At 32.7% G+C, this 5,158-nt stretch overlaps 1 long non-coding RNA gene across 1 annotated transcript; it reads right to left on the reverse strand.

Moving 5' to 3' along the window:
- Positions 1-1,514: 1,514 nt before the first annotated feature.
- On the reverse strand, positions 1,515-3,799 carry LOC110790255 (uncharacterized). Its single transcript, XR_008927823.1, has 4 exons — positions 3,642-3,799; positions 3,295-3,549; positions 2,712-2,776; positions 1,515-1,717 (listed from the first exon to the last, which is right to left on the reverse strand). It is a non-coding gene; the product is annotated as an uncharacterized lncRNA (long non-coding RNA).
- Between the last annotated feature and the right edge of the window lie 1,359 nt (positions 3,800-5,158).

A 5,158-nucleotide genomic window follows, 5' to 3' on the forward strand; every position in this document is an offset into this window, starting at 1 on the left:
AACTTATTGGTTCCATTGCTTAACTAATTAGATTCAGTGCTTAACTAATTATTAGTTTCTTAACTAATTAGATCCATTGCTTTAATTAATTCATTTCATTGCAAAACTAATTGTTCTGATTGCTTAACTAATTAGTTTCAGTGCTTAACTAATTAATTTCGTTGTTTAACTAATTTGCTTTATTGCTTAACTAATTGATTTTCGTGTTTAACTAATTAGTTACATTGTTTGACTAATTAAAATATCAAGCTTAAATAATTTAAACTAAAAGAAATATAATCTTTACTAAAACATAATTATTCTTAACTAAAAGTTCTAAAATCATAACTAAATCTCGAAAAATATAACTCAAAAACCCAAAATCAAAACTCGAAAAATCTTAACTGGAATTCAGAAAATCTGAACTAAACATAGCAAAAAATATAACTTAAAAGCAATAATTCTTAACTAAAAGAAAATAAACCTCAACAAAACAAATTTTATTATAACTAAAACAAATCATAACTATTTAGATAAGTGTAACTATCGACCCAAAAAACATAACTATTTGGTCAATAAATGTAACTATTGACCCAAAGAACACAAATATTATCGTACGATTATATTTATAAATTAAATGATTCAACAACACAAGTTACAATTTTAAGTCAAATAGTCAAGGCTTTATATGAATTAGTTTTAATTTTATGTAAATTAGTTACGGCACAGCCCAAATAGGCGTTTATGACCGAATAGTTATGTTGTTAATTATATAAAATAGTGGTTGTACAAAACCTCAGAAACCTTAACAAAAATTTCTAAAATCGTAACTAAAACTCGGAAACACATAACTAAAACTAAAAAATCTTAACTAAAACTTTCTGAAATCTTAACTTAACCTCAGAAAATCTTAACTAAAACTCATAAAATCATAACTAGACCTTAAGATTTTAATCTTAACCCAAAGTATATAATCTTAACTTTTAACTCAAAAAAATTTAACAAAAACACGTAACTAAAACTTTTCAGGTCATAACTAATCTTTAAAAAATCTTAACTACATCTCAAAATTTTAATCTGAACTAAAAGTTTCTAATCATGACTAAATACAAAAAATCTTAACTAAACCTTTTGAAATAATTAAACTAGACAAATTTAATTGAAACTAAAAAATGCACAACTAAAAGTGAGAAAGCTTTAACTAAAAACCAAATATTCTTAACTAAAGACCAAATAATCTTAACTAAATATCAAAAATATTATCTTAACTGAAACAAAATTATTATTAACAAAAAAGTTAATCATCTAAAATAAAATTAATTGTAACTAATACGAAATAAATCTTAACTAAAACAAATATAACCAAAAAATTTACATAGTCATTAACTAAACCCAAAAATATTTATGTAGCAGCCACCCCCAGTGTAACACCCCGGCAATTCTTCTTTTTCTAGAATAACCCTTTTTATAAATATAAGTATAGAGAACTATCAAAATATTATCTCCCGTATAAAAACGTAACAGCTTATTCGGAATTTTGCAGCGGAAAACATAAAACTAACTTTAGGTTTATAAATAATCAATTACAAAGTTAATTCCCAAAACCAATCAACGAAAATAAAGTAATGTAGATAGTACGACAAGTTTAAAGTCCAATTTAACAAACCCAAGTCACTTAGCAAATCAAAATAAATACAAGCTCTCTAATCCCGATCCCAATGATGCATCATCTTCAAACCTGTAGATGGGGAACGCTTATTGATCCTTAGAGATTGCTCACAAAAATGGGTCATCACATGATCAATAAGGCATAGCCATGATCAACACACACAAACAAAGCACGTAATCAGCAAAGCTGAGTACTACATACCAAAACAATAATAATCCTGACATGATTCTATTGAACAAACAACCCTAACATGATACTAACAAAACATAAGTAAGGATAACCAAAACATATTAACTTGAAGACTATATTTGAGTGAACTAGACCTTTGTATCATTAAAATTATTTTTATTGAAATAGTCAATGGACTGAATTGTCTACTAGAAGCCTTCATTAAGGAAGACGAGGTACGGGCGCGACTCCGTAACCCCAATGACCTGCGATATCGAGGAACGTTTGAATAAAATAGAATCGTTGATCAATCCGTCCCCAGAAAAAGCCATATATAAGCGACCCATGACCCCAACTCCTGATTGTTCGTCACTTCAGACGTGCACAGTTTAAAGCTATTGCTACTCAGTTTCAGTTTACATGATTTACAGATCAATACTCTGTTATGACTCAACAATCACATAAGTCATACAATCAACAATTATTCACAATTGTTTTTATCTTGGAATTAAGTAAGTGATCACAAAGGTATCAACCAAGAACTCATTCCAATTAATTCAACCTTTCCTTTAACAATGATCAACCCCTCTATATGGGTATAAGGTTTCAACTTACTAAACAAGGTCCTCGGCCCTCATAAAGTAGTGAAAAGCTAAAAGGGAACAACGATCAATCGATCCAAACCAATATATATAAAATAATCTAATGTTCCCAACCAACATATTTGCATCAATCATCCATACTAACATGTTATCATTCTCATAACGAAATATATGTTCAACATGTTCACCCAACAACATTAAACATGTAAATTTCAACATAACCAAGTTCATCGACAAATTCAACATGGTTTCAATAATAACACACATCCCCAAGCACACAGGTATGTACGTACCTTGTGTAGACAAACTGATAGGCCACTTTAACACTTTCAAAAGTCGCCTAAAGAGAATTCTCCGCCTAAAACAACCAACAAGGATTCTCAATCAACTTCTAATCATTCACAACAATAACAAAGCATTCTAAATACATCCTAAACATATTTAGAACCTTCCCCAATATCAAAACTTGAGTATTTGATTTCCTAGAATAATAATTATTGAACTAATGATTGAAATTCGTTGAAAACTCTTCGCAAACATCATACTTTAGATTTTCAGCAATATAACTTGTTTAAAAACTTTGCCAAGACCAATTTACGTTCTTAGAACATTGAAACAAAAAAATTTAATAATCCACAATCATCCTACCATGATTTACAACCATTAAAACCTTAAATTTCATACTTCAAATAATTAAAAATCAATATTTCAATCCATTTATATAATCTGAAAATTTGAATATATTATTTAAACATAATATATAAATCTGAAAATTCTAATTAAATCATAAAAACCTATAATTTAAATTCAAGAACATAATTTAAATTATTAAAACATAATTAAATTCATTAATTAGTTTAGGGTTTAAGGATTAACCAAGAAGGGAAGAGAACAAGGTGACTGGACGGCGGCGCAAAGGCTCGGCGATGACGGAGGTGGTTGCGCGGCTCGGCGGTTGTGGAGCAAGCAACATCGTTCAATAAGGGTCGAAAATCAAGAACGAACGAGCAAGAAAATTAAAAACGAAAAGAAACGAAAGAGACTACCGTGCACGGCGGTGGTCGAGGTTTGTGCGGCGGTTCCGCTGGTGGTTGCGCCGACGGCGAGGGAAGCTCACGGAGCTTCTGGTTGCTGCGTGAAAAACACGGTTAAGGAAAAAACGAAAGAGAAAGGGAAACGAAAGAGAAGGAGAGAACGAAGGAGAGGAGAGGACGAAGGATTACCGGCGGCGAGAACGCGGTGGTGGTCCGGCGGCTGGGCAGCAGCAAGGACGGCAGTGACGTGAAGAGAAGGAGGAATAGGGTTGCTGGTTCACGTGAATGGATGAAGGAGAGAGATTTTGGCTGCTTCTTTTGTTTTACGTGAGATAGGATTATGGGGTTTATGGGTTTATAATACTGGGCTTTACCCAATTGGGCTAGAATTAGGATTTAGTTTTATGATTTCAATCCAAAATCGATTAGGATCGTGTTCTATATTCAATCGGTTTTCGTAATTCGATTTCTTTTCAAAGTAAAATTCTAAAATTACTTTTGATTTCATAAATCGTTAAAAATATTCAAAATGTAATAAAACAAATATACGTTAATTATATTTGTATTTCTAAATTTCGAAAATTCTTATTTAATATATATAACTATACGTATAAATATACAAATAACGTTTATAAATTTACGGGGGATTACACTCAACCACTCCGCTTGGCCTCACGACGACTATCAGTGCCACAAGCCAATGAATCTTGCCGGCGACGTTTTGTTGTTCCTCCGCGTCGTAGCCACCAACAGGAATCTTGCTCGCCAACGACTACTCGGTCTGTGCAGCAAGCCTAGCGCCACAATCCCACGCTAACCCTTACGAGCCTTCTGCAGCTGTTGTTCCCCTCAATAATAACATCTTTGGAAATGCATCAGAAACATGCTAAGATCACAATTGACTCAACAACTCGAGGATATTGAGTGTTGACTGCAAATTCCCAACATCTTGACTGTTACGCTTCCAATACAGTCTCCCAAGTTCGAATTGATAAGATCAGCTTCAACCACCTGTAGACATCAACAATGCAGTTCTGCCCCTGCATTTTCTTCCAATTGAACCAGGTTCATCAGACCAAGCAGACATGCAATGCACTACAGTATTAGAGGCACCTAAACACACACTGAACAAGAACACAAACAACAGACAACAGTCGGGGAAGATAGAGCAGATGAGCAACTCATCTAAACCAACAACTAGGCCAAGGATGCTTTGGCTAGAAATAAATCAAACCGGAACAAGCATGAAGAATAAAGGTATCAAATCTCTGAACAACGAGGAAGCTAAAATATAGATTTGTTTTATTTAAGATTAAATTTTTCAGGTTTAGTTATGATTTTATGACTTTTAGTTATGATTTAATAGTTGCAATTGTATGCAACAAAAGTAATCCTATATGACTTAACAGTTGAACCAAACACGGCAACTAATTAGTGGCAACAACGACATGAACAACTGGAAAATACACCGGGATTTAACAACGATACTCCATATACGAACCTGCTCTTGAATAGAACTAAATCACAAAAGAACAAGCACCTTTCATTAGACTATATGTATTATGTAGCGGGCAACCGACACTAGCAATAGATTGGTTGTGAAAGCAACAAGCAGTATTCCAAATATGTTAAACACAACAGTATCATCGCAGGGCGCTACACAGGGTGTTCCTATACTCATATCCATATATGACAGATTAATTGAC

The sequence above is a fragment of the Spinacia oleracea genome, chromosome 2 (genome assembly GCF_020520425.1).
Source record: "Spinacia oleracea cultivar Varoflay chromosome 2, BTI_SOV_V1, whole genome shotgun sequence".
NCBI classification, from domain to species: domain Eukaryota; kingdom Viridiplantae; phylum Streptophyta; class Magnoliopsida; order Caryophyllales; family Amaranthaceae; genus Spinacia; species Spinacia oleracea.